General features: G+C 42.5%; 1 pseudogene; it reads left to right on the forward strand.

Moving 5' to 3' along the window:
- Positions 1–17,982: 17,982 nt before the first annotated feature.
- On the forward strand, positions 17,983–18,904 carry LOC141129743 (odorant receptor 131-2-like; annotated as a pseudogene).
- The last annotated feature ends 976 nt before the right edge of the window (positions 18,905–19,880 follow it).

A 19,880-nucleotide genomic window follows, 5' to 3' on the forward strand; every position in this document is an offset into this window, starting at 1 on the left:
ACACCCCTCACATTTTTGTAAATATTTTATTCTATCTTTTCATGTGACAACACTGAAGAAATGACACTTTGCTACAATGTAAAGTAGTGAGTGTACAGCTTGTATAACAGTGTAAATTTGCTGTCCCCTCAAAATAACTCAACACACAGCCATTAATGTCTAAACCGCTGGCAACAGAAGTGAGTACACCCCTAAGTGAAAACGTCCAAATTGGGCCCAAAGTGTCAATATTTTGCGTGGCCACCATTATTTTCCAGCACTGCCTTAACTCTCTTGGATAGAATCAATTTAGACTAACTGATTTGGAAAGGGGAAGACGTTCAGGTCCACATCCCTGGTACAATATGTAAAAGAAAATTTCTTCAAAAATGGGACTTTGAAGGACCATGAACACTCACAAAGTAACAATTATATATAATGCTTACTTTTTGAGTGTTCATGGTCCTTCAAAGTCCCATTTTTGAGGACATTTTCTTTTGCCTTAACCCTCTTGGGCATGGAGTTCACCAGAGCTTCACAGGTTGCCACTGGAGTCCTCTTCCACTCCTCCATGACGACATCACAGAGCTGGTGGATGTTAGAGACCTTGCACTCCTCCACCTCCAGTTTGAGGATGCCCCACAGATGCTCAATAGGGTTTAGGTCTGGAGACATGCTTGGCCAGTCCATCACCTTTACCCTCAGCTTCTTTAGCAAGGCAGTGGTCATCTTGGAGGTGTGTGCTGATTTTTACATGTAGGAGAGGAATGCTAGAATTGGCCCGGTATGGAAGTGGTTAAGTGAGTGGCAATACAGCCATACTAGAATTTGCACTTGGATATAAATTTGATGAACTTCATTGGGTTATCAAATAATTTTTTTATAACTCACCGACTTGATGAACTTGATATTCAGCAGATATACACATAATGCGATCACTGTTTTTATTTATTTATATTATTGAACATCTGCCACATTATTTAATTTTTATTTTACGCATAATTTATTTTAATTAGAGCGCTGCAATTTTTTTGATTTTGTAAGGTCAAAATCAAGCCGGGGGAGGCTTGATTTTGACCTTACAAAATCATAAAAAATTGCAACGCTCTAATTAACATAAATTAGTGCCCCCCACTTACTGATAGTACTTGGGGGGCACTTACTATCAGAAAATCTATTAGTGTACGGCCAGATTAACCCTACCTCTAGACAAATTCATTTTTTTAATATATGGATTCATATTTTTTATTTTATAGAAATAAATGTTATCCCATGGAAAAAAATCACTAATGGAAATTCCACTCAATAGAAGATGAAATCTAATTTTTATGGTGACTTTTGTACATAATTATGATCCAGCTTTTAGTTATACTTCGCTTTGTCATTTGTTTCCAATGGGAGTAATTAGTTAATTAGTCCAGTGTTAAGTCTGCTTGTTTCACCTGTAGATCCTCGATGGGAAGCTATTACTACAAACTGGTGATGGCCCCTTGGAATCCAGCTATTTGGAATTTGATAATGAAACTGCTTAATTAGATTGTCATGTATGATTATGTGCTGTGCCATCTGTGAGGCCCATTGAGGCCATTAGAGGCTATAAAAAAGGGATCTACGACTTCCCCCTAAACACAATGTTAAGGATGAAGAAGACGGCAAGGGCTGCACCAGAACTACCACCCAACATCCAGAAAGAGAACTTCAAATCCAATCAACCTATTTGCTGGACTTCGGATCTCACAACAACATTCCTGTAAGTACAAATATAATAAAAATGCATTTATAATAAAAAGGGAACACATTTAGAAAATAATTGTGTGAAGCCCAGTTAAGCTGTTAGTTTAAATGGACATTCCAGGTGCATTAAAACAAAAGGTGCTCCGGTATGATGCTTTGTACACACGATAGGATTTTCCGACAACAAAATCCATGGGATTTTTTCAGACGGATGTTGGCTCAAACTTGTCTTTCATACACACGGTCACACAAAGTTGGTCGGAAATTCCGAACGTCAAGGACGCGGTGACGTACAACACGTACGACGAGCCAAGAAAAATTAAGTTCAATAGCCAGTGCGGCTCTTCTGCTTGATTCCGAGCATGCGTGGCACTTTGAGCATCGGAATTGTGTACACACGATTGGAATTTCCGACAACGGATTTTGTTGTCCGAAAATTTGAGAACCAGATCTCAAAATTTTTGTGACGGAAATTCCTATGGAAAATGTGTGATGGAGCCTACACACGGTTGGACTTTCCGACAACAAGGTCCTATCACACATTTTCCATTGGCAAATCCTATCGTGTGTACAGGGCATTAGGGTTTGTTTTCTTTAGAAAGCAGCCACAGTCTGAGTAGAAAAGCCTGTCCCTGCCCAGCAGGTTGCAGAGAAGGATCCTTGTTCTCGTGGGAAAACAGTGCAAAGGTCTGGTATGTCCCTTTCTATGTCAGAGCAACACTATGGTTACCAAAAGTATTGGGACGTCTGCCTTTACACACACATGAACTTTAATTGCATCCCAGTCTAATGCTGGCCATACACTATACGAAAAATCGGCCGAAAAATCGTTCGTATGGAACTTCGTTCGTTTTTCGGCAAGTTAGTGGGTACAAATCGATAATCGTTTATGACGTTTTTGTGGAAAAAAACGAACGGCATGTTTGGAAAATTTCTGCCGAACGTACGATAAATTGCAAGGTTAATGTGTTTCCCGTCCGAACTGCCTGCACTAGGTATATGTAAAAAAACGAACACAAAATTATTTATTCATGTCCACTGAACAGATTATCGGACATTATATGATGGCACGATCGTTTACGGTCACGGTCGAACGTTCGTTTTTCGAAAATGGGTTCGGCCGATTTTCTGTATAGTGTATGGCCAGCATTAGTCTGTAGGGTTCAATATTGAGTTGGCCCACCCTTTGCAGCTATAACAGCTTCAACTCTTCTGGGAAGGATGTCCACAAGGTTTAGGAGTGTGTCTATGGGAATGTTTGACCATTCTTCCAGAAGCACATTTGTGAGGCCAGGCACTGATGTTGGATGAGAAGGCTCTTCCTGTTCCAACATGACTGCACACCAGTACACAAAGCAAGGTCCATAAAGACATGGATGAGCGAGTTTGGGGTGGAGGAACTTGACTGGCCTGCACAGAGTCCTGACCTCAACCTGACAGAACACCTTTGGGATGAATTAGAGCGCAGACTGCGAGCCAGGCCTTCTCATCCAACATCAGTGCCTGACCTCACAAATGCGCTTCTGGAAGAATGGTCAGACATTCCCATAGACACACTCCTAAACCTTGTGGACAGCCTTCATAGAAGATGAAGCTGTTATAGCTGCAAAGGGTGGGCCAACTCAATATTGAACCCAACGGACTAAGACTGGGATACAATGAAAGTTCATGTGCGTGTAAAGACAGGTGTCTTTGGAATAAAAAAAAATAACAAAAACAGTAAAGTTAGCCCAATTTTTTTTTATATTGTGAAAGATAATGTTATGCCAAGTAAATTGATACCCAACATGTCATGCTTCAAAATTGCGCCCATTTGTTGAATGGCGACAGACTGTGACCCTTAAAAATCACCATGGGTGACATTTAAAAATTTCTACCAGTTTTGAGTTACCAAGGAGGTCTTTTGCTAGAATTATTGCTCTTGCTCTAACGATCGCGACGATACCTCACATGTGTGGTTTGAACACTGTTTACATAAGCGGGCGCGCCTTAAGTATGCGTTCGCTTCTGCGTGCGAGCTCAGAGGGACGGGGCTTTACTTTTTTTTTTTTTTTTTTTTTTTTACACTGTCCCTTTAAAACTTTTTTTGGATCACTTTTTCTCCTATTAAATCCCTTGTAATAGAAAAAAAAAAGCATGACAGGACCTCTTTAATGTGAGATCTGGGGTCAAAAAGATCTCAAATCTCACATTTACACTTAAATGCAATAAAAAAAAATGTCCCTTGTAAGGCCGTCATCTGTCACTCATCCGTCATCCAATGTCACTGAGTCGAGTGGGGACCATCGTTCCCTCACTCGACACAGTGCCTCAGAGAGGAAAGGATCGGGTTGTCTCCACCGCTAATGATGGCTCTGGTAAGCGGCGAAGATGACCGGAACGCGGCGGGAGGGGGTGGGCACCTCTCCCGCTGCCGATAAAAGTGATCTCTTGGCGAATTCGCCGCAGAGACCACTTTTACCTGAAAGCAGACCGCCCTTCGTTTAAGAAAATACCGGGGTTATGGCAGCTATCTGCTGCCATAACCCAGGCATTTAACGTCAAAGTACCGACGTATAACGACGGTGGGTGGTCCGGAAGTGGTTAAGGGAAGTCTCGCACAATGTGCTAGTATGCAATGCATACTAGCATATTATGCATTTGTCTTACAGGGGAAAGTTTTTTTTGGGTTTTGGGTTTTTTGCAGAGGTTTACTACCACTTTAACTCTCAGTAAGTTCATCAAGTTTGCAGATCTTTACAACAGGTTTATTATAATCTCTCTGGCACGGTGAACAGGGGACCCTAGGAAACAGTGGCTCCTTCAGGGGTGAGTGGTACTTTATTATTATTATTATTATTATTATTATTATTATTATACAGGATTTATATAGCACCAATAGTTTACACAGTGCTTTACAATGTAGAGGGGGGACAGTACAATTCCATCACATTTCAATACAGTAGGAATAGGAGGGCATTGGAGCTTACAGTCTAAAGGGAGGGGGGGTGGTACAAAAGGTAATCGCTCTGATGGAGGTGACTCGGGTACAGTGGTACATATACTTTCTGTTATAAAAGCAGAACCTCATCCTTCTATTCAGCATTTTATTCACAGGGGTCCTCCTCATTCCCAAGATCAGCAGGTCAGCTACTGCTTCTCCTTCTCCCGGTTACGTGTGTAAAGGTAAAAATTAATATGCCATATTGCACCCGATTTATATGGGGGGTGATGTTGCACAGTAGACCAGTTGCTGGCCTGCCTTTACCAATAAAGCTACTAGCCCCCTTTTCCTTTCCAAACTGGGCAATGTGGTCACCAACACTGGCAAGAACTTTGTCACTTTGAGGAAACTAAAGTTACGATACTAAATAAAACCCTCTCTATCTTTGCTATCCTTGAATGTCCTAACTGGAACAGTAATGCTAGACTCTGACTTGTCATTTCAGCCCCAAGTCCAATCGTTGTCAAAAGTTTGTAGAATCTACCTCCGTAACATCTCTAAAATTCTCCCCTTTTTAACAAATGAAACCACCAAGCTCCTCATTCACTCCCTCATTATCTCTCACCTTGACTATTGCTACTCCCTTCTCATTGGCCTGCCTCTCCATAGGCTCCTCACCTCTTCAGTCTATCATGAATGCTGCTGCCAGACTTATCCATCTTACCAACCGCTCAGTGTCTGCCAACCCTCTCCTCCAATCCCTACACTGGCTCCCAATCACCCAGCGAATTAAATTCAAAATACTAACCACAACATACAAAGCCATTCACAACTCTGCCCCGAGCTACATCACCAATCTTGTCTCCAAATATCACCCAAATCGTCCTCTCCGCTCTTCTTAAGACCTCCTACTCTCAAGCTCCCTCTCTCGTCTCCTCCTCTCATGCTCGTCTCCAGGATTTCTCCAGAGCCTCTCCCATCCTCTGGAACTCGCTACCTCCACCGGTCTGGCTTTCCCCTACTCTTGCTACCTTCAGGCGATCCCTGAAAACTCATCTCTTCAGGAAAGCCTATCACGCCTCCAACTAATCTTCTACCACTTCCATCAGCTCATTCCCCACAGTTATAACCTTTTTGTACCACCTGCCCCACCCTATTAGATTGTAAGCTCTTCTGAACAGGGCCCTCCTAATCCTCTTGTATTTTATTGTATTATAACTTTATTGACTCCTTTTTATATTGTAAAGCGCTGTGTAAACTGTTGGTGCTATATAAATCCTGACTAATAATAATCTGCATAGAAGGTTACTTTGCCGGTGCTCTGTCAAAACAGCCAACTCGTCGAAATCTCCAACCACGTCACTTCCGGTAACTCTCCAGCATCAGCAATTGAACATTTTGATGAGTTGGCTGTTTTCATACAACACTGACAGCGTATACACACCGGTACGCAACGAGTTGGCAGTTTTAATAGAACAGTGGCTAAGGAGGCAAAAATTTGTCGCTGCCTTGGAGGCAGCGGCTATGTTGGCTACTAGCGGGCGGACATTGTCCACTCATTATATCATCTACTGGAGTGTATACGCTGCCGGTGTTCTGTGAAAACAGCCAACTCGTCGAAATGTCCAATTACTGCTGGAGAGTCACCTGAAGTAACACGGATGGAGATTTCGACAAGTTGGCTGTTTTGACAGAACACCGGCAAAGGCATTCCGCATTGTTCTCTGCAAGAGTAGAAAGATTTAGCTCTTGTGAAATACATTCTCGACAGGCAATGATTTTTCAGCCACCACTGCCTGTCATAAGAGATTTACCGTAACAAAAGACTGATACCAGTCCATTACTGTCATACATAATTTCCTATGGAAAGACAAAAATTTCTATGACTTTTATTGATGGAAGCATAAATGTTGAGTGGAGTGCTATCAGATCGCTGTGTAAGAACAACAGGCCACCTCTTCAATGCACTGCTCACACATGCAGGGCCATCTTTACCACAGGGCAAAAGGGGCAGCTGCCCCGGGCCCAGCCATTGTTGTGGGGCCCAAGGCAGCTTCTCCTTGAGCCTGCACTGCCCGCAAATAGTTGATATGTAGATTCGGGAGGGCCCAAGAAAATGTTTGCCCAGGGTCCAATCAATACTAAAGATGCCCCTGCACACATGGCAGCTATTTATTTTAGTACAATGAACAAACACACTGTAAACATTAAAAGAAAGTCATATTCATTACTTTTTATGCAGCCTGAATGCATAGGAAATAAAAATAAAAATGAGGCTTAGGTTAAAATAATTGCAAGGATCAAGTGTTAAGGTCAGATAGAGAGCATTCGCTCAAGCTTTAAGGCTGGGTTCACACTAGTGTTTCCCCGCATCCAATTGGCATGACAGGAGATTGAGACCAGCTCTCTATGGAGCCAGTTCACAAATCTCCGGGTCAGCTGCGGAGCGACTTGCCAGGAGTCCTGTGCGTCTTTGGCTCTGTTTGGTTTCAGGGCCGAATTCAGGCAAAAATTTGGCCCCGATTCGTCCCTGAAATGGAGAACAGGGACGCACCGGACCCCCCTGCTGCGAGCCACATGCGGAAGGAGTGGGAACCCAGCCTTAATGTTTGTGGGAGGTTGGGTGTTAAGGGTCAGTTTCAGGGGTTAGGTTTCATGTGGATTTAAGTGATACAAAACACACTGTTTCATTTACAATATCCCACCTATTTCTGTATATGGATGATGACACTAATTATTTTAATAGAAAAAATCTAAAGTACCTTCTTTCCTAATCTATCACATGATCCAGATCTTTCCCAAGCTGTCTGCAGGGAAACCGTGGCAGGAGGAGCTTCTAGTCCTCTCCTGCTGGTCACATGTTAAAAAAAAACCACAAAAAAAAACAGCCTTTGGGATACAGAGGAAAAATAAATAATTAATATAAATAAAATGTTTTGACCACTTCCAGCCCAAGCCAATTCTGGCACTCCTCTCCTACATGTAAAAATCATCTTTTTTTGCTAGAAAATTACTCAGAACCTTCTAATATTTATTTATGTCGGTCGTTGTCATTTTTTACGTCACACACAGTATTTGCACAATAATTTTTCAAACGTGATTTTGAATGGGGGGGGGGTGGCTGTTTTATGAATAAAAAAAAAAAACTCAACACTAAAGTTAGCCTATTTTTTTTGTATAATGTGAACGATGATGTTATGCCGAGTAAATAGATACCTAACATGTCACGCTTTAAAATTGCGCACACTCGTGGAATGGCGTCAAACTTCAGGACTTAAAAATCCTCCATAGGCTACGCTTTAAAAAATTTTTACAGGTTAGCAGTTAGCAGAGTTACAGAGGAGGTCTTGTGCTAGAATGATTGCTCTCGCGCTAACGTTCGCGTACCTCACATGTGTGGTTTGAACGCCGTTTACATATGTGGGCTTGACCTACGTAAGGGTTTAAGGGTTTGCTTCTGCGTGCGGGGATGGGGGCACTTTAAAAAAAAAAAATAATAATTATTGTTTGTTTTATTTTTTTAATTTAATTTTTAATTTTTTTTATCACTTTTATTCACGTTACAAGGGATGTAAACATCCCTTGTAATAGGAATAGGGCATGACAGGTCCTCTTTACAGAGGGATCTGGGGCCTATAAGACCTCACATCTCTCCTCTAGGCTGGAAAGTCTGAGATTAAAAAAAAAAAAAAAAAAAAAAAGCGATCTGCGGCATTCCAGTTAAAAAACCGACAGTGTTTACATCTGCCAGCACCGGAAGTCACATCATGTTGCTCCAGGCGTCCGAAGGTCTTTTTTTTTTTTTCAGATTTTATTTTTGAAAATTTTAATATAACAGATTACAAACAGAACAAATATTAAACAAGAAAAAAAAAAAACCAGCCTGACAAAACTGTAAACAAACCATTTATTTCCCTTTCCTTCTTTTGCCCTGTACGCACGATCGGACATTCCGACAACAAAATCCATGGATTTTTTCCGACGGATGCTGGCTCAAACTTGTCTTGCATACACACGGTCACACAAATCTTGTCGGAAATTCCGAATGTCAAGAACACGGTGACGTACAACACGTATGACGGCACTAGAAAAGGCAAGTTCAATACCAAGTGCGCCAGCCTTTGGGCTCCTTCTGCTAATCTCGTGTTGGTAGAAGGTTGGTGAGAGACGATTCGCGCTTTTCAGCCTCGTGCTTTTCCGATCGTTACTGCTCTTCAGTTTGTGCTTGTGGGTTCGTATCTGGTTTTCAGTGCTTGCCCGCCCAAAGCGCACGTGAGGTCCGTATAAAATATATGGAGTACATTGCGGGTAGGGGACCATTGATATGACAAAAAATGTTTAATAAACATTTTAAAAATACATTTTTTTATTTAAACTGAAATAAGATTTCCTTTGATTTACTGCTTGTGTTTCTTTTAGCTGTCTCCTAGGTTCTCCAATGTGCTATTTTTTTTGGACATTTTCTTCAATAGCGCAAACATAATTTTTTAGATACATGAGGTGACAATCTCTTCTTCAGCGAACTATTATTATGTTGTGGGTCTGATTGTGGCAAATTTTAAAGCACTGTGGGAGTTATTTACTAAACGAAAATCCAGTGCACTGCAAAAGTGTACTTTAAACTGCACTTGAAACTGCACTGAAAGTGCACTTCTAGTGCAAAGTGGATTTTCCTTTAGTAAATAACCCCCATTTCAGTGTAAACACCAACTTAGTACAAAAAATGATCTTGAGCATTGAAAGAAGAAGCCACACATTGTTGAGTAGAAAACGTTTTACTCTGTGCACATTCACATGTTAGTAATAACATTTTTGTTTTTGACAGTACAAATAGCCTTTTTTGTGTTAAAACAGGCATGTTTAAAATCGTAAAACAATACACAACTCAGGAACTTGCAAAGTTCAACTTTGACAAAGTGAAGGCAATATCAGACATTAGTATGTCCAAACTGTGTTGATATTCCCTATATCAGATGGGGTGATCTCACCCCTGTGAAAGCCAAATTTTGAAGATGCACACAAATTGACAGTGAAAATGGGGATTTCCCTCCTGATCCCATGCCTAAGGTCAACATGTGCTAGCTCCCATCATGGGGATCAATGGACATGTTTCGGGGGTGCAACCCCTTCCTCTCATTTACTTTATTTGCAAGGAAGGGGTTGCACCTCCAAAACGCGTACCTTGATATCCCGTGATGGCAGATTGCACATGTTGACACACTGTGTGCATCTTCAAAATTTGACTTTGAAAATTTTGGAGAAAAGTTGGAAAAATAGAAAGAATTTTATAAATGTTGGTGTGTTTTGGATTCTGCCTAAAGCATCAATGATGTTTTTGAGTCTTTTTCCACATCATTGATGTCTTCCTTGATCTTCTGTAAATCCTGATAGCACACCATGATGAATGAATGAATGAATGAATGAATGATTTGTAAAGCGCTGCAAATGCGAACTCAAGGCGCTGGATGCATTCTCTGATGTCAGCTTCTCAGAAAAGGAAGGTCTTTAGTTTTTTCTGAAGGCCTGGTGGTTTTCTTCCATGCGGATGTTAGTTGGAAGAGCATTCCATAGTCGAGGTCCTTGGACTGCGAATCTTCGTTCTCCCTTTGCTTTGTAGCGGTATTTGGGAATGGTAAGGAGGTTTTGGTTAGCTGATCGAAGACTGCGATTCGGTGTGTAGTGTTTTATTTTCTCGCGGAGATATGGTGGGGCGTTTCCTTGTACGCATTTGTGGGTGAGGCAGAGGGTCTTGAATGATCTCTCCGATGAGGACTTGCGGACTTGCACTTGTGAAATGAGATTCTTCTTCCACAACATCCACATCACCTAATATAAAAAAACACACCATGTATTATAAATATGCAGGCATCCATCTATTACCTGAAGCTGTGGTCTCAGACACTCACCTATTGTGGTCACTATTTCGCCCACTTCATAAACCTCTCCTTCCTCCACATCTTCTGGTTGTGGTGTGGGGATTTCCTTTTCTTTAGGAGGTTGGGGGTCCCTGGTGTCCCCAGATGTCCCGAGTCTTTTCTCCCCTTTGTGAATAAAATAAAGGTATACTTAGCACACAGATATTTGAGGCAAGAAATAGGAATATGAAACACTGCTTGGGAGTGTCGTACAATTGTCTGTTTTGGCAGAGTTCAAAGCTGAAGACACAAATTTTTCCCTTTAGAAAGCTGGAATACTTACCTTTTTTGTTAAAGTATCACACATGTAGAGACCCCTAGTATCCACTGGAGCACCAGTGTGGCACATCCTAAAAAGTTTGTTCTGGTGTCCCACACTAGTGCTCCAGCGTCCAGATGTGTAAACAGCTGCTGAGTGTCCTCTCCTTACACTGAATCAAGTTTGCATTTTATTCTAGTTACAAACCCATCTAGACAACAATGTACTAAACTTCTTTTAAGACAAATAGGCATGACCAAAGGTAGTTAACCTGCATCTGCAAAAAACATCGTATTAGTGGGCGAAAGAACAATGTTTACTACGGACGATTACTGTGCCCACGAACCTGAAACTTGCCATTTTAAACTGTACAACATTAAAGAAAAGCACATGGAGCAGCACGAACTTAATAAGAATAGGAACACACAACAAAATACTTACTTTTTTGCAGCGCTCTCTTGATTCTTCTGTACTGATCTTGCGCCCTCAAATTGAGGTCCGACCATAGTTTCCTCAGTTGATCCTTGGATCGTCGTACCCCAAAATTCTTCTGCATACTTTTCACAACTTTAGTCATCATCTTGGCCTTTCTCGCATTTGGGATTGGGTAAGGTCCATGCTTCCCGTCATAGTCAGCCCTCTTGAAGATGTCCACCGTCTCCACCATCTCTATAAAGGCCAAAGGTTAGTGGGCATGGAATAGGAGGAGGGAGTGGGCTGCCATTTACCACTGTGTATATGCCCACCTGTGTGACTCTATGCTCACATCAGCTGCTCAGATGTGATAGGGAGGAAATGCTCATGGTAGATGATACACTGAAAACTGAGCATGTGCAGAGCTGCCAATGCTGCTCTGCAAAATCACCAACTGCAGTGGGGACTGGATAGAATGAGGGGATAGAGAACAGCAGGATCAACCAGATTTTTTGCAAAATACAGGAAATGAATCCCATAGTGACTATGAACAGCATGTAATACATTATCTATTGATAGTTTCTAATGATGTGGGTTTAATGATTCTAAGGCTCGGTTCACACTGGGACGACTTGGGATCCGACTTGTCGCCCCTCAAGTCGCCCCAAGTCGCCCCAGAAAGAGATTCACATGAGAGTGAATGGGAGCGTCTTAAATGACACTACTGAAGTCGCTCCGACTTCAGAGCGTACTCCCTGTACTACTTGGATCCGACTTGGTAGGCGACCTGTACCATAGAAATCAATGGAAGTCGCCTCCAAGTCGGATCCCTCTGTAAAGTCAAGCGACTTCACAGGAAGTAGTTAAAAAAATGACACCACTACACACCCTCCCTCCCTCCCTCCCTCACACAGAGCACTGCCTGACATCCTGAACTGCCATTATCTGCCGTTATCCCTGTGTTATCTCTGTGTAATAATGTCTACCAGAGCCAGAGAGGTAGTACACAGAGAGGCAATAGACAATGAGACACTGATCAGGCTTGTGAGACAGCGCCCCTGTCTGTATGACAAGGAAGACAACCAGTACAAGGACCAATTAAAGAGGGACACTGCCTGGCTGGAGATCTGCAGAGGATCATTCGAAAATTGGGACCTCATGACGTCGGCTGAACGTAGTCAGAAATGTAAGTTAACAAGTTTATTTTAGTTATGTCTGTTTTTTTTTCAAGTTGCTGCGATTTGAAGTGTGTGAATCATGGGGTACGACTTGACATGCGACCTTTCAGTCCGTACGACTTGTCATGCGACCTTTCAGTCCCAGATCGCATGAAAAGTCATGCGACCTTTCAGTGCGTACGACTTGTCATGCGACCTTTCAGTCCCAGATCGCATGAAAAGTCATGCGACCTTTCAGTCCGTACGACTTGTCATGCGACCTTTCAGTCCGTACGACTTGTCATACGACCTTTCAGTCCGTACGACTTGTCATGCGACCTTTCAGTCCCAGATCGCATGAAAAGTCATGCGACCTTTCAGTACGTACGACTTGTCATGCAACCTTTCAGTCCCAGATCGCATGAAAAGTCATGCGACCTTTCAGTCCCAGATCGCATGAAAAGTCATGCGACCTTTCAGTCCGTACGACTTGTCATGCGACCTTTCAGTCCGTACGACTTGTCATGCGACCTTTCAGTCCGTACGATTTGTCATGCGACCTTTCAGTCCGTACGACTTGTCATGCGACCTTTCAGTCCGTACGACTTGTCATGCGACCTTTCAGTCCGTACGACTTGTCATGCGACCTTTCAGTCCGTACGACTTGTCATGCGACCTTTCAGTCCCAGATCGCATGAAAAGTCATGCGACCTTTCAGTCCCAGATCGCATGAAAAGTCATGCGACCTTTCAGTCCCAGATCGCATGAAAAGTCATGCGACCTTTCAGTGCGTACGACTTGTCATGTGACCTTTCAGTCCCAGATCGCATGAAAAGTCATGCGACCTTTCAGTCCGTACGACTTGTCATGCGACCTTTCAGTCCCAGATCGCATGAAAAGTCTTTATTAATATATATAGATAATGAATGATCAATACCAATACAGGCTCCAAAAAAATTATGGTTTATTTTAACATGTTATTTATTTCAAACACAAGAATAGTATGCGATACATACGACAGTATAGCATAGTCAAATTAAACTAAACTAATTAAACTAAATAACTATACAGGCTTTATTAGTCAAGCAACAAAATATAAATGTAAAGAACTTAGGAAATAGCATCCAATTGCCATTCCACTTCACCAGCCGGTGAAAGGAAATAGGAAGCAAATTGCTCCCGAACACTGATACCATCGCTGGATCCCCTAGTAGCACTGAGGTGTGCACTTTCCAGATCGTGCATTAGAGAATCCTCAACACAGTACCCGTCACGTATCCGTACAAAATTGTGGAGAACGCATGCTGCCTTGACTGCAGTAATTGCGTTTTCAATATTTAACGCAATAGGCGTGTGTAACAAACGCCATTTATTGGCAAGGATTCCAAATGCACATTCAACCACCCTTCTTGCCCTTGTGAGACGATAATTAAACACTTTCTTGGGTGTACTCAGATTCCTGTTGGAATAAGGCCTCATTAGGTGTTCCCCCAATGCGAAAGCCTCATCAGCGATGAACACATAGGGTAGCGAGGGTTCTGATGTGCCAGGAAGTGGACAGTTCTCCGGAATACATAGTTCATTATTCCTCAGCCTTTGACCAAACGACGAATTAGCGAAAATTCTTGAATCGCAGCTACTGCCATAGGATCCTATATCGATGTAGGAGAAGCAGTAGTTTGCATCGGCGACAGCAAGTAGCACAAAGGAGCAATACTTCTTGTAATTGTAGTACATACTTCCACTACCTACAGGCTTAATTACACGTATGTGCTTCCCATCTATAGCTCCAATGCAATTCGGGAAATTGCTACGCCTCCAAAAGAGTCTTGCAATATCCCGCCAGTTCTCTTGTGTCGGCCTCTTCATTACTATCGGGTTAAGTACATCCCATATGATTTGGCAGGTTTCTCGGATGATGTAGCCGACTGTCGACCTGCCCACCATGAACTGATAGTGAAGGCTAATTAGGGAATGACCGGTTGACAGGTACCTGAAAGACAAAATACATAATTGATTATTTTTAAAAAATTTTTTTGCAGTGTCTCAAATACAAATACGTTGGAAAGGCTTGAGGGACTGTTTTAAACGATATTTACGGAAGATAACAGAGGCTCGAAGCGGATCGGGATCGAAAAGGCTGGTACCCTATGTCCACGCGGACGAACTGGACTTCCTTAGACCGCACATGGAGCTGAGAGAGTGAGATAACATCTTTCACATTAGAAAAGTGCTACTATACAGTTATATTAAGAAGGTTGTGCCTGACATTATTTTATCTTTATTACAGAACACAATCCAGTTGGGAAGTGGGTGAAGAAGGGCACGAGGCACCTCTGGAACCTCAAGAGTCGCAGGACCAACATGCGATGGCTGAATTGCATGCTCCTGAATCAAACCCATCGGAAACATTGGTAAATACGCCGGTGACAGCTGGACCTAGTCGCGTCGAAATCCCTCGTCCAACACAACTAAGAGTACGTAACACCAGACCAGCAGGAAGGCCATCTCAAAATATGGATCGGTTTGCAAACCTCGTCGATCGACTCCACCAAAAGTTAGATGATTTAGAATCCGAGGAGCACGGATTTGGGATTATGGTGGCCGGCATGCTAAAGAAAATCCCAGAAGAGAGGAGAAACCAAGTGAAAAAGGCGGTGATGGACTTAATGGAATCCAATGTGCGCAATGAGCAACCAAATTGCTCTTCAGAAATGTTCGGACCGCCGCCGCCATCCGGTCCATATTATCCCCACTCAAACCCCCCACCACCCAGAACCCACCCCTACTATTCCCCTCGCTTCCACCCATACTCCGACGAGTATGGCAATGTGCGACCTTCATCCCATCCACCGATCCCATATCCATCCCCGTCCCCGATTACCTCCACCATTGGCGTACAAAGCTTTACATCTCCAGGCCCTTCTCCAGGCCCTTCCACCAGCAATTTAAACCCCCATTCCGAATACCAACCTTCTTATCATCATTTATAAAAAAGTATAACTTGTTATAAAAAGATTCTTATTTTTATTATTTTTGTTATAAATAATATACAATAATTAAAAAAGTTCCTAATGTTACAGTTAAGTTGGTCAGCGTGGATAGTGTACAAGCCTTTTCGATCCCGATCCACTTGTTACAGTTAATGTACAGTTACATTTTTGGAGTATTATTACCTGCTAATAAATTTTTAAAAAAGTAAGAAGTTTTTCTAAATTTTGTGGATGTTTGTGTGCTACACTATACAATATATGTTACACATTATTTTATTTATGATACTTACCTAGGTGGATGCAGCATCGCACCGATGTTGCATCTGTCAAATGCCGCTTCTTTACACAGAACGGAGTCAACAAACCTTGCCGATGGCTCTGTTCTCTACCCTCCTGAGAGCTGCTGACATTCAGTCACCAGGTCTCCTGTTCTGCTCCTCCACACTCATTGGAGCGCAGAACTGTGGCGTAGCATGGAGCGGCTTGCTTGGGGGAGTCCAGGTAGCTGGTGAATCAAGACGTTTTGAAATAAGGATGATGCGCTGCCTGAAATGAACTTGGTGATTTCAATGCAGAGCGGATTTCTGACCACTGCATGCTGAAAAGCGTTAACAGGAGTACAAAAGAAATGCAGACATGTGACCCATTGGAGAAGAACAGCTACTGTTGTGCGTAATGTTATGCATAAAATTAAATATAGATTACCTTAGTGTAATAATCAGTCTTTCAGTCGCTGAGATACTTCTCCTCCATGATGTGTTCTGTCGTTGCAGATGGATGGAAACCAGACCAAGCAATTCGTCAAAACTGTTATAAAAAAAGGAGGGAATTTAGTATATTGAAACACACACATTAACCCCTATTCTGCAGGGTCACTGAAAAACAAACAGATATCTAAGCTTTGGGGCTTAGAAAGACTTTGGATACGGGAGGACGTGCCTGGACCTCCTCCCGTGCTCCAGCGAGATCGACCACTTTATATGATCTGTGATCAGGCTAGTCTGATAGACTCGGTGATCACAGAGCACACCGTGTGCGCCCTGCAAGGGGGCGCACAGGTCGCTGGAGCACGGGAGGAGCTCCAGGACCCCTTACCACGTGATCCACTGTCATGACAACTGATCATGTGATGTAATAAAAAGCTGGTAATTGGCTATTTTTATTATTTATTTTTCATTTCCTTTGCGATGAGAGAAACAAAAAAAAATAAGGAACACGGCTGATGCGAGAGGGACTTCAGTCAAGATCATGAGGTAAATACCAGCGCCTACCAGTGCCCACCAAGGCCACCTACCAGTACCACACATCCAAGCCCACAGTGACACCTACCAGTACCACCTCACGGTGCCACCTATCAGTGCCCATCAGTGTCAACTATCATTGCCACCCATTTGCCACCATCAGTGCCACTCATCTGTGCCGTCTTATCATTGCCCATCAGTGCTGCCTTATTTGTTCCTATCAGTGTCGCATAATCTGTGCCTTTCAGCCTCGCCTTATCAGTGTCCACCAAAAGCCCATCAGTGTAGCATCATCAGCGAGTATCAATGTGGGAGAATAAATAACTTTTACCACAATTTTATAACAAACTATGAAACATGCTTTCTTTTTCTCAGAAATATATGCAGATCCACATATAGCATTTTAACTTACCTTGTGATAGACATCCGGGTGTAGTTAAAAAACTTGTCATCATAAGCACGTAAGTTTTCATACATGGCCCAGAACTGGCCTCTGGTATCTCGGTTTCTAATGATTGGATGTATCCAATAGCGACGTCTTCGTCTCATCCTCATCCTCCGCTTCCTCTCTTCCTCTTCCTCTTCCATCAACACTGCTACACCAGCTGTTACCACAGCTGTCATCAAATAATGCAAGGATAACATTGTTGTTGTCACAGGACACAGGGAACTTGGAACCAGGAACAACAGGAAGCAGGAAGAGAACAGGAACATGTCACAGGAGTTGATGAGCTCTGATTGGCCACATGCAAATTCTGAGGCCCTGGGGGCGACTTGAAGTCGCGTTAAAGTCGCGTTAAAGTCGCGTTGAAGTCGCGTTGCAAGGTCGCGTCGAAGTCGCGTTGCCCCAGTGTGAACCGACCCTAAGTGTTAAAGGAGTTGTAAAGGCAGAAGTTTTTTTTATCTTAATGCATTCTATGTCCACGAATGTCTAAGCCATCTAGGACACTCCTCCTGACTGGCTGAGACACAGCAGCGGCGCCATTGGCTCCCATGGCTGTCAAAGTCAGTCAGCCAATCAGGGGAGAGAGGAGGTGGGGCCGGGTCTGGGCTCTGTGTCTGAATGGACACGTGGAGCTGTGACTCGGCTCCAGTGCCCCCATAGGTAGCTGCTGACTGTGGGGGCACTAGATAGGAGGGAGGGGCCAGGAGCAGCAAAGAGGGACCCGAGAAGAGGAGGATCCCAGCTGCTCTGTACAAAACCAACTGCACAGAGAAGGTAAGTATAACATGTTTGTTTTTTGTTTTGTTTTTTTAAACGAGACTTTACAATCACTTTAAGGTCAGCGTAAAGGTTTGCATTGAGATTAGCTGTCTAGTTATGAAGTGTCATTCATTTTTTTCACTTTTTTCAGAAGCCGCTCACGATGAACCTAACCATATTCAGTACTTTCAATAACATCACCTACATAAGCAGCCAAAACTATCAACTATATCAAAATTCAAAAATAGTTTTTTTTCTCATCATCATCTTCTGCTTCTGTTTCTTCATCTACTTCATCCTAGTTCTTCTGATGGTTTACTTCACCACGCCTCGCGTCCGGGAGAATGCACGATACATCCTTTTTGCTCATATGCTTATCAACGACACAGTGTACCTCAGCCTTGGGCTCTTCCTGTGTTTTGGGTTTTGGATTCCTTTTATATATTCCTGTGCCCATCTGTTACGTTCTGGTGACCTGTGCCACAGCTACATTACGAATCACTCCGTACAACTTGGCCATCATGGCCCTGGAACGATATGTGGCTATTTGCTTCCCTCTCAAACACATCATGTTATGTACAGCCCAGAGGTCATATTTTGCTATTGCAGCAATGTGGTTTGTTGGTTTGCTTCCCAATGTTGCTGATTTTATAGTCCTCACTTCCTCTGTTGAGGTGAATTTTTTCTCCCCCAATCTACTGTGCAGGCAACAATCATTACTTGTCCTACCAGCCCAAAACACCATACAATTCTCCACCTTAATTGCAAGTTTTATTCTAGTGTCTCTGGTCATTCTCTTCACCTACATCAAGGTAATGCTGATAGCTCGAAAAACTGGATCTGGGAAGTCTTCGGCCTCCAAAGCTGGGAGAACCTTGATCCTTCATGCAGTTCAGCTCTTTCTCTGTCTGCTCTCTCTAACTTCTTCATTTTCAGAAATGTACCGAGGAGATTATTATTATTTTGTGATTCTGATCAATTTTTTGATGTTCATGTGCTTGCCAAGATTTCTCAGCCCTCTTATTTATGGCATTAGAGATGAAGTGTTTAGTAAAAGCATTAAGAAGATGTATTCTACCAACTAATAAGATCTGTGTAAACTTTAATTCTCAAACAGTACCCACACATATACTAGTTTTTGTCCAAGAAAGGTTGTTTTAGATTTTCTCTACTAATCATTGTCCTGTGTTGATTTTCTTGGACTAACGGTTTCACAATGACTCCAGGACCATTCAGCACCTAACACACAACAACATCTTTACTGGTCAGGAGGAGTATGAAGGCCACATTTTTTGCCTATAGAACAGAAATAAAAGTGTCTGGTGATCCAACCGCCTCATGTATGCACCATTAGAAATGTAAATAACTCCATTGATGTTGCTTTCAATCTGCAGCTTTTCCATTTTTTTAACAAGTTCACATATTATTGCATACTGTTTCAAAACCTTCTAGTCTCCAAAATTGACTTTCCGGTCCCAAAACACCAGAGATATACTAGTGAGGGGTGCTTGAAACGTAAATATCTGCCATCTCTACCAAAACCATGACAGAAAAATTATGGAAAAAAGTTCCAATCCCTCTAGCATTGGTCAAATTATCAAAATACCTAAATATAAAATAAGGTATAACAGCAAAGCCTGTCCTTAAAAAAGTGTACAAACTTGGGCAACCATGTATATCACCCTCCTAGTTAGGGTGTTAGGATATAAGGCAAAGAAAGTTCTTTTTGGCTCCTTTGTAAACAGTGGAACAGTTGTTGATTTATTTTGGCAGTTCTGAATTTCACAGCCTGTAAGTTTGATTGTTCTCCCTTGCCTTCAAGAAAGTTCTAGAACAGTGGTCTCCATACTATGGCCCGGGGGCAAGATGCGCCTTTTGTCAGCCTTCTTTCAGCCCTTGGGGCACTATTCCCTCCATTGACACTAACAGTGGGGCATAATTCTTGCCACAGATACCAACAATGTGACACTATTTCTCCTTCTACTTACCACAATTGCTATGTATTTTTTTTTACTTCCACTGACCACCAAACCTAAGACCATTTTCTACTCCAACTGGCCA

Source organism: Aquarana catesbeiana, linkage group LG02 (genome assembly GCF_042186555.1).
Source record: "Aquarana catesbeiana isolate 2022-GZ linkage group LG02, ASM4218655v1, whole genome shotgun sequence".
Classification (NCBI taxonomy): Eukaryota; Metazoa; Chordata; class Amphibia; order Anura; family Ranidae; genus Aquarana; species Aquarana catesbeiana.